The sequence below is a fragment of the Grampus griseus genome (genome assembly GCF_964374135.1).
Source record: "Grampus griseus genome assembly, chromosome: 16".
NCBI classification, from domain to species: Eukaryota; Metazoa; Chordata; class Mammalia; order Artiodactyla; family Delphinidae; genus Grampus; species Grampus griseus.
The window spans coordinates 67,440,655-67,452,896 of NC_139010.1; the positions used below are offsets into that span (position 1 = coordinate 67,440,655).

At 44.9% G+C, this 12,242-nt stretch overlaps 1 protein-coding gene across 1 annotated transcript in view; it reads left to right on the forward strand.

Moving 5' to 3' along the window:
• RBM20 (RNA binding motif protein 20) overlaps positions 1–12,242 on the forward strand; it is a 216,636-nt gene that overhangs the window by 140,383 nt on the left and 64,011 nt on the right. The gene's annotated exons all lie outside the window — the stretch shown is intronic.

The following is a 12,242-nucleotide window of genomic DNA, read 5'->3' on the forward strand; positions in this document are numbered from 1 at the left end:
TGAGCGAGAACTTAAATTCTTTAAAATTAATCTAAATTTTTATTTTGATTTAAAATTGGCTTGAGTTTTATAATCATCCTTGTACATTTACCAGAAAAATCTCAGTGGTATAAACTACTGAAAATAAAGTTTAGAAAACATAGGGACCATTCCTGGAACATGTGTTTCATTTCAGAATCATGTAGATTAGGCACATATCTCCTCAGATCACACACTGAAATTGCATTTTCTTCAGACTTAGTTAAAAGGAAAAATGTGGCAACAAGTCTGTTTGTTGAATATTTTAGAATTTTATCCTTGATGTGGTGGTGGTATTTACATAATTTTGACAGTGTTCAAAGACAGAGTCTAATCTACATTCTCCACGGAGCTTCATCTTCAAAGCCTTTTAGCCGCGTACACATGGCACATTTAGCTAGGAAAACAAATTGAGAATGTGATACACAGCTATTATCTCCGCACACACACACACACACGGAGCAGGTGTGTACATGTATAGATGTGTTTATTGGCTCCACACACGTACTGTGTACCAGGCACTGTGACGTGAAATGGCCATGTAGTTTCTGGCTTCAAAATGACCGTTGGGTGTGAGGACATCAGATGCGTGATGGAGTAGACAATTAGTAGCGAGGGTGGTAGGGGTTAGAGTGTAACTGAGGCTTAGCAGAACGGCGGGGCATTGTGGGGGCTCACTGAAGGGGCACGAGCACACACTGGATGGGGGCAGGAGTCAGAGGAGGCTGCCTGGAGGAGGTGCCATCTAAGCTGCATGTTGAAGGATGGTAGTTACCCAGGTGAGGGAGAGTGGTGGGGAGGTTGTCCAGCTGCAGGGAGCAGTATATTGCAAAGGTGTTCGTGTGCCCATTGTTCTTCCCTGGGGCTGGAGTGGCCTATAAACCCCGAATTATTTCATTTGCTTGTATAAACATTAACATTTGGCTTCACAGAGAACTTATATAGCAGTTTTAAAATATACATTTCAACTTTTTCTTTTGGCCACGCCCACGGCTTGCAGGGTCTTAGTTCCCAATCAGGGATTGCACTTGAACCACAGCAGTGAAAGTGCTGCAGTGAAAGCACCAAGTCCTATACGCTGGACCGCCAGGGAATTCCCTTAAATATACATTTCAAAGAGCTTCTTAAAGAAAACAGCTTCTTTTTCCATCCCAAAAGACCCTGATGTTCCCTGGAAAAGTTTGTGCGTTGAGAGGTCACCATATCTTATGTCACTGAGAAAACAGATCTCTCCTAACCCCTGGAAGTGAAATCACCCGCCTTGATTTCAGCCTGCACAAAATGAGTGAAATTCTGCGTGAATTTCCTGAAGAATTGTGTCTCAGGCAAACCAACTCCAGTCCCGAATGGCTCTGAGCTGCATTTTACTGTGAAAGCTGGTTCTGTCTGTGGCATGCTTCGTAGAGGAGAGCGTCTTATGGCGAGGCGCTTTTAGTATTTCATTCACTTAGTCTTCACGGACAGAGTTGAGAGCCTCTCCTTGTGTAGAACTGCCTGCCCAAGAAAGGAGGGTTAGAAGAAATTAAATTATTTCATGCTGGCTGGACTGCAGCACATCTATCTGAACCAAGATATATATAACAATTATAGTATAACAATAGTTTCTTTAAAAGCATTCCCAGGAGCTTAAAATTAGTTCAATTTGTAAGTAATGATAATAATAATAATTCAGTATTATTCAACTGCTATTATTATCATCACTGTGCTTTGCAGAACACCTGTACATCATGTTTGATCTTTGTAACAGCTAGCAGGGTGGACATTATTATCTCCGTTTGACAGACGAGGAAGTTAAACTTTAGAGTCATCAGATTTCAAAGGTGGAAGAGGCCTTGGAGATCCTTTCATCCAGCTTTCTCATGTTACACAAAAAGGGAAGTTGACTGACATGTAATCCCACTGGGAGTAAATGGCGGCTGTGGGACCTGGCCTGGGTCTTCTGAGTTCTAGCTCGCCAATTTCTTCACTCCACCACACTGCTTTCAATCTTCAGTGTGTGAAAAGAAACTTGGAAGAATATGCATTTGTTTCTTTAAGGGAAATGCTGAAACCAGTCTTACATGCTGTTTTATGAGCTCATGCAGGTACAGAAAAAGTCTCTTACTTTTATAATTTTTCTATATATAGATGGGTAAACTGACAGATATATAGATAAATAGATATACACACATATGTAGATGTTATTGGTGAGATGAAGGTGGAATTAGGCAGTGTCTCAAAGTAGGATATCAGCTTTATCTGTATAATTTTATTTTTTTGATAAAAAACATCTGGGCCCAAAATGCCCATAATGGTAGCATTTGTTAATTTGGAGTGATGAGCAATTAATTAGTAAGTATTGGTTATATTGTTTAGATTTTTGTAGTTTTATAATTCAAAACAAAACAAATATGAATATGAAAAATAAATTACCACCTACAATACCATCGTTTTATAAAATAAAGGATATTTTAAAGAAAGAAAATTGGTACAGAAGGAAGGAAAAGAAAAAACAAAGCTAATATCTGGCTCTTGGTGGTTAAGTTGACGTTAATTCTCTCTGCTTTAAGTCTTTTCCTGTTATGACACTAGCAGGATGTGTATTCTTTTCTCTGCAGTTGCTGCATTATCAGGTCTCTTTTGCACATTTTGAGCACTTCTAATAACTCCGGCAGGAAAGGCAGGCCCTCTCTTGTCAGTTATAAAATCACTAGCTGCCCCTTTGTGACTGCACGTCCCACAGGTTCCTAGAATCTTATTCTGACTGATTGAAGTGGTACAGAGTGCAATGGACCAAAAGGCTGGTGATCTGGTATCAAATGTGTTATTTAACGTCACATCCTAGATGTGTTAACTAAACTTACTGTGGTGATCATTTTGCAGTATATACATGTATCAAATCATTACATGTGTACCTTAAACTTGTACAATGTTATATGTTAATTATATACTCATAAAGCTGGAAAATGATAAATTGGGAGAAAAAAACACAAAATAAAGGAAATAGCTTTATATTTAGTACCTTTAAACAAACAACTCCCCCCCCAAGCAAAAAAACTGCACCCAAGGAAGTAGGTACAGGAATGTGGTTTTAGAAGCTCCCTTTCATGAATGTGGAAACCGAGGATAGAAAACTGGCCTTACGGTAAAGAGACCCTCATTCAAGTCCCAGCCTAGTCCCTGGATGCCCTTTGGTGATTCTTCTGACCTTTCTTGGTCTCACTCAGTCTTCTTAATATAAACTGGAAATGGTCATATTTGATTTACCTACCCATATGGTTGTCCTAGAGGTCAGATAGCCAATGAGGTGAAAACACTAAGACTCCAACTAAAAAATATGAAACAAAAGAGAGATGATAGGATTATCATTGCTGTTATGAATCATTCCAAGAGGTGTCATGGTGATATGAATCATCATATGATAATGTCAGGCTAAAACCCAAACATGGGATAATGCCAGCATGAACCCAGTCATCTCAAAATTAGTCACAGAGGCCTCTCAAGTGATAATCCAGGAGCTCTCTTGTTACCAGGAAGACAGCACTGTCAAAAACGTGTGTGATCTCACTCTTCTCCCAGAAAGAAGACTCACCTGTTGCATGCTGATGGGGACGGTACACCCTAGTGCCTGCATGAGCCCCGAGGAACGAGGATGAGCGCTGGCTTCCAGTCCCAGCTCTCCTCTATCTCGCTGTGTGATTCACATGTTATGGCAAGTCCTTTGGTTGATTCACATGTTATGGCAAGTCCTTTGGGCTTCCCTTTTTTCCTCTGTAGAATGAGTGTGTTAAACTAGTCTCTGAGATCTCTTCTTGCTCTTAACACTTGTGATAATTAGCTACAGGGTAAACTTCAGCCCCAATATTACTGTGGTATCATCATCGTCATCTTTGTAACCTGACACTTAGGACTGTTCCCTGTGGTTCATATCCTGACCTAGCTTCTAAGAGTGTTACAGCGAGTTGAGAATTTATGATTTGAGGTTCAGCTCCCAGGAGGCAATGGAAGGGCAGGACCCAGCAAAGGCCTGACCCTGAGCCTGAGCCTGACCCTGACCCTGACCAGTGCACTTGATTTGATTTGGTTGCTCCGTAAAGTGTGAACAAACCTGGAAAACCTTCTCTTGCCTGGTCATGAGCTCTCTCACCCGGATGGTATTTTGTATCTTACCATGTGAGAAGAAATGGCATATTCATTGGGACTGTGTTGAACTGGAAGTAAATTTAAATTCCTGATTGTGTATCTTGGACGTTATGGTGCTTACTGAAAATGTGACCGGTCCCGTTGGGGTAGGTGCCACCATGCTCTGAGCTGCGGTTCTTGGCTTCTGCTTCTGGATGGCCAAACGTTATCAGGGCAGAGCTTGCTGTGAGTCCACACACATTCATACCACTGAACTTCAGCTGCGTCCTTGCGTTATTGCATGGCCTTCAGATCTACTGTTGACTCCTTATCCAGTTCACCAAGCAGCTGTGGTAACGCTCTGTGTCCCCCCAAGTGCCAGTCCGCACTCCTGCTCTCTCCTCTCCCAGCACATGTCCACTCTATTTTTTTTTTACTTCCTTTCTCTCTGTGTTTACATCTCTTTGTATTCTCTGTCATCCATCTCTGTCTGTCTTTGAGGAAGATTTGTCACTCTGCCTTGGCAGAGCTCACCTGCCCTTTGCCCTGATGATGACTACAATGACGGTGATGGTAGTAATAGTAATGGTAATGACAGTGGTAAGAAGTCTAGTAGTTGTGCCGCTCGCTGCTGCATTGGTTTAGCGACTGATTACTGTGTGTAGGAGCTGTGTGGAACAGTTTATGCCTACCCTGTCATTTAACTCTCAGAACAAACCTATAGCTTAGGTTACAGCTCAGATATAACCATCTTTGCTTTAATAATGAGGACTGAGGCTGAGAGAGAATAAGTATTTGCCCACAGTCACCAGCTGATACGTGGCAAACTAGAATTCATACCCAGGTTGATACAAACTCTGAAACCTGTGCCCTTAGCCTCTGGGCGATGCCCCTTCCCATCCCCGCCCCCCATGTGTGATGCAGAGCTCAATCACATCGGTATGCTTGGTATTCCATTAATATGGCTGAATCGATTTTACCTCTTTCTACTCTGAATCCTAGTGGCAATGAGATTATCTCCGAGGACGTGAGTGACAAATATCACTTCCTCTGTAGAGGAATGTTTTCTGAAAGGGAAGAGTGTGCTGTGATCACACAGAAGATGTTCTCTTTCCAGTAATCTTCGGCCAATGCCACATCCTTACGTCTGTACGGCACAGTTTCCAGAGCGTTCTGACAACTCCTTAGTGAATCCCGCATCAACCCTCATAATGTAAATGAGGAAAGACTGTGACTTCTCTTTTCATAGTTGAGGACGCTGAGGCTCAGGGAGGTAAGGTCTGTTGTCCACTGTGACTCAGTTGACAAGCGCTGAGTTACGACTGGAACCCAGGATGCCTGATTTCCCACCCTGGTTTGTACAGGGCAGCCCACAGCCCAATATGTACACTTACCTCTCCTCCAAGTGAAAGAAGACCAGAGAACCATCATATCTGTAATAAAGAACTTTTCCTCCTGGGGGATAAATGAATGCCTTGCATAATAAAGCCAGTTCTTAGTACAACAAAAAATGGCTTGTTAGGTGCTGAGGAATGAAAGGCATGGCTTAGAAACTGCTCCCAGGTGAGGGCCGAGGCATTATGTCCCCTCTCACGGGAGCACCTGTGTGGCCAGAGCCGGCTCTCCAAACCTGTAGAAAGTCCTGCAGCCCACACCCTTGCGGGGCCTCTCCCCTGGCACCCTATTCATACGTGGCCTCGTGACCACGGTGCGGGGCCCTTAGTCCACGGAGGATGGAGGAGCGTTCTGTTTCCCGAACCTCCAGGAAGCAGGTCTCTCTGGTCAGCAGATACACCAAAGTACCTGCCCGAGCGTCCCCTGAGTAACCCCTCGCCTCCAGCCACTGGGTCCGTATGGTCATTCTGCTCTGCAGAAGGAGCTGGGGCGTGACAGGGAGCTCTTGAGTCAACGTGAGGCCATGGAGGGAACCGTCTGAATTCCATGCAGGTGGTTCAAGGAGGTTGGCTTTCTTTTTACATTGTTATTTTTATTAAGCACATAAAGGAAATGCATTGGCTTATGGAAAGAAAAGTCCAAGCAGATCCAGGGGAAGCCGGCATGAGGCATCCCTATGCAGACATTTAGGAGTGGCCTGTGCCCCTGTCTCCAGGCCAGTGTCTTTGGGTGGGCTTTATTCTCAGGCATCCTTAAGTGGTGGCTTAAATTCTGCCAGTTGAGCAACCTGGCCGTGGCCTGACAAGAAGACAAGTGTCCCTCTCTTGACAGCTCCAGCAGTATCCAGGAGTGTCCATTCCTGAGCCAGTCACTGTGGCCAGGGGCTCTGACTGTCCAGGACTGGGTCACATTGGGTGGGCATTACTATTCTTCTTGCATAGATGAGAAAATTCTGAGGGTTGGAAAAATTAAGCGACTTTCCCTCATCATACAACCAGTAACAGGCAGACGGAAGCCGGGTCTCTGACCACAACTCACCCTATTGCTGCCTTTCACCAACAGCTGATGCATCTTTGCATCTGTACGTTGATTAATAAATCCAGAATGTTTGCAAGTTTTTGTTCAGAGTTCAGGGAAGGCCCTTGAGTTGGCCTTTTCTTTCACTTGTTACATTTCTGTGAAATGTCTGAGGCTTGAACCACTTCCTGGTGTACCTTGCTGTTTTGTGCTTACCTCGGAACATTCATCCTCTCTGTGTTGACCTGTCTCCCCTGTGGTTTCGGGAAGATTTCTCTTTTTCCATCTCTAGCACCTTTGCCTGGCACAGAATAGATGCTCAGTCCCTGTGGGCTGAATCAAACTCGTGAAGCCCCGTTGGCCCCTTTGCTGGAGTCTGTTTCAGAGCAGAGGCCCTGCGGCCCGTCTGTGTCATGGGTACCCTCCCTTCCTTTCAGAACAGGATGGATTATGTCACAAAACTCTTGCTGAATTTCCAGCACCCCGACTCAAACTGAAGAAGGACAGTGCCTCACTTCTTGTGCCCAAATACTAATCCATCATGACATCCTGCTGGGGACTCAGAATAAAATGTGAAAGAGCTTTGGGACAAAGAGTGAGGGTTAGAGACAGATGTTGGCTGTCCCAGGGGGTGCAATATGTCACACATCCATTTGACACTATGGGATTAAACCATTAGAAACAGTGTTCATCTGGAGCTCCTAAATCTCCCAGTATTATAAAGGCAACTCGTTCTCCTTTATGTTGTATTTTATTTCTAAAACTCTTGAGAGAAATTCTGCTTTAACTGAAAAACAAAACCAAAAAACAAACAAAAAAACCAACTTTCTAAGTGAGCAGGGAACCAAAGTTTTTAATGTAATTACTCGCTGTGAATTCCTTTTTTTTTTTGCACTGTGAATTCTTTGTTACAATTAACGGCTCAGGAAAGGAAAAGAAACCTCAGCCCTGGGGGAAGTGAGCCTCACGGAGGCCTGGATGGATCAGAGCGGCTGTGCTGTTTCTTTTGCAAATGTGGACCAGCCCTCTGTGGGGTTGTGTGGTAGGTATTCTAGCTCTGTGCCGGATGCCCAGGTCATGTGCCTGACTGGGCTGCACTCCCTCCTGCCGAGAGATGAGGTTTGACCATATGACTGCAAACAGAGCTGCTGCACAAGACCTAGAAGAAGAGAGGATGTGGCAGGTGCATAGAACGCTGCCCCCCACCTGTTCCCCAGACAAGGGGGCATCCCTGCTCTCACTTCTGGAGCTGACAGGGGTTCCAGAAAGGGCCTGTATCTCTGCACCTCCCCAGGGCTCAGCAAGTGCCTTGCATATGGAAGGTAGTCAGCATCTCACTGAACAGAGGGGAGGACCACAGGGAAATATGGGTGGAGATGATAATTTGGTGATGAAATAGATAGTTCTGGAACTTAAGGCTTTTGGAGGCAAGGCTATTCTGTCAGGCACTAGAAGCTGGTTTGAAAGCTCTGGGTTTTCATTGAGGTTTTACTGCCACCCAACTGTGTGCCTTTGGGCAAGTCACTTTCTTTGTTAATGAGAGGGGTGGATGACTTGATCGCTAAGGGTCTGTAATTCTCCCAGGGTGCCATTGCTCCAGCTGCTTAGAGAAATGTGAGTCGGAAAAGGAAGAGACTTCTGGGTTTTTCTGGCTCTTGGCTAAGTTCCCAGAGGGTGTTCAGATCCTGGGTCAGATGGTCTGTGCTCCCCAGGATCTCTGGGGGCAAGAGTTCATACCAGAAAGATCCAGCCAATGTCCCCACACCCACTGCTGCCTCTCTGAGTGAAAGCCTCTTTTGCATCTAATTTTCTTGGTGGATTTTATAAATTTCCTATTGCTTCTGTAACATGTTACCACAAATTTAGTAATTTACAGTTAAATTTAAATTTCTTACAGTTCTGGGGATCAGAAGTCCGAAATCAGTCTCACGGGGCCAAAGTCAGGGTGTCAGCAAGGCTGGTTCCTTCTGGAGGCTCGAGGGGAAATTTTGTTTCCTTGTCTTTTCCAGTTTCTAGAGACCACTTGCATTTCTGTGGCTCACGGCCCCTCCCCCTATCTTCCAAGCCAGCAGCATAGCATCTTTTCTCGTCTCTGACTCTGCTTCCATCCTTACATCTTCTCTCTCTGACTCTGATCCCCCTGCCTCTATTTTATAAGGACTCTTGTGATTACATTGGGTCAACTCAGATAATCCAGGATAATCTCTCCATCTCAAGATCCTTAATTTAATCACATCTGTACAGTCCCCTTTACCATTTTAGGTAAGATTCACAGGTTCTGGGGATTAGGATGTAGAGATATTTTTTTTGTGGGGGGGTGTTCATTATTCAGCCTACCACAGGGATTATCCATTTGATTTCAAAACCTAGATTTGGACAGGGAGTGAAAGTGTTGGAACTCTTGCTTTGGAATGGGGAATTGTAGACAGCTCCCTAGGCCGGTGGCTCTGTACCTGAGTGAAGTGTAAGCTGTATACAACAGCAAAATCCATTTGTTTTCTGCATATATTTAGATCCTCCTTCCTATAATGCATCCATTATCTTCCTTCTTCATTCTGTTCGTGGCGGTTACCAAGTACCCACCAAGTGCGAGGCAGTGTGCCCGGAAAATGCGAGAATCTCCGAGACGTGCTCCCTGCCCTGGTGGAGCTTACGTTTAGTGGAGGGAGAGAGGCACATAAGCAGTTATTTTCAATATAAGGCAGTGATGTGACAGTGAAAAACCAAGGAAGACAGGAGGGTGACCTCTGTTCTACCCTTTAGGGTAGACATGCCCCAATTTTTGGCTCAGAAGTATGATTGTTATATGCACCTGAATTTTAAGTTATTAATGCTGATAGGCTAAGAATTTTAAGGCTTTTTATAAGTAGGATAAAGTGCCTTTTCTTTTTTATCGAAGGGTCTTTGGTTCATAAAGTTATCTAGCTCTGATGATTCATGTGAAATCACTTCCATTCAAGGTTGATTCAAGTTAAGGACAATAGGAATTTGCTAGGCAAAGCAGAAGTTGGGAAGAAAATCTAGCCAGTCTTCTTAATTCATGCTGCATGTGAATGAGTAAACTTCTGTAACCTGGACTGTCCTCAGAAAAGCACTCGTTTCCCGTGGCTGACCTACAAATACCCAGCGAGGTTGGCTCTCGTAGTTGGAAAGACGGCTCTTCCTTGCGTGTCCTTTCAGAGGCAAAGGGGAAACTCCAGCAAGAGCTCCCTCCAGCCCAGAACACAGTTTTAGAAAACACAGTTGACTTCTCTGGGAAAAACGGAACCAACCTTGTCCTACTCTCTCATGGAAACCAAGTTGGCACCTCATCATTGCCTTGTTAGCAAGGACAGGCTGCGTTGCAGGACAGCCCTGGTAGGTAAGGGTTGGCACTGTGTGGGCAGGGTTTTGAGTTAAGCTTAATTGCTCCTCCAAAGCTCAGCTACTTAATACTACACAAGTAGGAATCTATCACCAGACTCTAGAGCACCCTCCTTTTCCTTTCATATTCTTGCCTACGTGGACAGTTAGCACTTCCGCAACTCTGCTGCTGCCATGGTTTGTGCCCGGGCCACACTGGGGCCACCAAGGCTTGGCTGCAACCAGCACAACTACCCAGAGGAGAAAAGGTCTGTCACGACCTTTAACCAGCCCCCCAGTATCTTAAAACGCAGCCAGCCTGTGTTGTCCTTGGAGCACAGCAGGGCTGCCGGCTGGGTGAAGGTCCTGTCTCTTTAATGACTTACAGCAAATTCTTGATCTCTCATAGAATGAGAAAGAGTAAGACAAAGTCGTTTTTGTCTGGCTGCGAAGTGTGTTTTGTACTTGAATTTGAATGTGGGTGTGCCTAATGTTCTGAGAACTCACTTCAGGCAAAACAGTGAAGCAGGCCATGAAGAAGTCCTCGGGGAGGGCTGAGGAGCTGTGTACTTAACCACTTGCGCCCCTTCTCTTCTTTGCAAAGCCTGGCTGGGGTTTGACTCCCTGGTCTGTACTCACCAACAATGGGTATTCGTTAAGTAGATCACCTAATCTCTCTGAGCTTTAGGTTCTTGCCCTGCAAAACTGGGGTGAGGTTACCCATAGCCCATAGGACTAATGGCGAGATCCCATGAGATAACATAGGCAAAGCACTGGCCACACAGTGTCGCAGTAAATGTGAGAATCTCTCACACTCACCTGCCTCCCCCACCTGCCTCCCCTCATTCTCTCGGACCAATGTAACGCGCCAACCCAAAGTGGGAGAGGAGTGACATGCCACATACCTCCCTTTTTTCCCTCGCCTGTCCCTACCTCTGGCCCTTCTCCTTTGTTTCATTGTCATCAGACTTGTATGGGACAGAGCATGTGACAGTGGACACCTTGTCTAAAGTGTCCCAGCTTTGCAGTTTCTATCCCACACTGCCGTAGACATGCTGAACGTGCAGCCTGGGCTGTCCATGGCAATCCCAATCTCAATTGCACGGTCCCATTCTTCCCATTAAAATGTCCTGAGAATTCCAGTTTATCAACATCCCGAACACATTTCCTGATTGCACCCACTCCTCGGAAGGGGACTTTAAGACCAGGAAATATAGGGTCTTACAAAAGAGCCATGACAATGGTAACCACGTGTCCCAGATTTTCTGGGAAAGTCTGTTCCCTTTCCAGTCCACGGGTCCTGATTTTTGGTCTAGAAAACACCGTAACCAACCAACAGGGGTCACGTGAAAGGCACGTGTCAGACAGAACACCCCCGAAATAAGATTCTGTGAGAGCCCACCACTGCCTGTGATCTCAAATTCAGATTCTTCACTTGTAATTTTTTGATTGTTTCCTGTGCTAGTTGGGTTTGAGAGTGAACTGAAGGGCACATGATTCTTGTTGCTTTTGGATGTGAAATGAGGACAAGGATGAAAATGTGTTCGGCAGAAATATACACACACAATTCACTCTGTGTGCAATTTTGAAGACTACTTTTTTCATTTAACATTAGAGTCTATGGATTTTTCTCGTGTCACTAATTTTTTTTTCCTTTGTAAACGATGACCTTACCAAATTCAAAATGGAGCCTATGACCGGCAAGGATGAGTGTGGGATGAGGATGGGAGAGCAGATACCCAAGGAGGACTTAGTATGGTGGCATGTTTTCTGTCTTAAGCTTGGTGATGGGAACACTTTTTTGTTTGTTTTGGGTTTTTTTGCGTTACGCGGGCCTCTCACTGCCGTGGCCCCTCCCGTCGCAGAGCACAGGCTCTGGACGCTCAGGCCCAGCGGCCATGGCTCACGGGCCCAGCCGCTCCACGGCATGTGGGATCTTCCCGGACCAGGGCATGAACCCGTGTCCCCCGCATCAGCAGGCGGACTCCCAACCACTGCGCCACCAGGGAAGCCCGGGAACACTTTTTTGAATGTCTTAAATATTACATAATACAATAGAAATGTACGCACCAGTAGTGAATGGTTACTGAACATTTCATTCTATAAATATGTTATAATTTACTCACTTTAAAACTCCCCTCCCTACTATTATCAGTTATTTGTAACTTTCAACGTTGGACTCTTAAATAATGTAGTATCATTAAACATCTTTGGGTATCAAGTTTTGTCTGCATTTTAGCTCATTTTCTTAGGCTAGATTTATAGAATTGAATTATTGGGTCAAAGAGTATGGCTGTAATGAATACATGTCGCCAGACTACCTTTGGACAAAGTCGCACGAGTTTAGACTATCATTGATGTCGTATCCA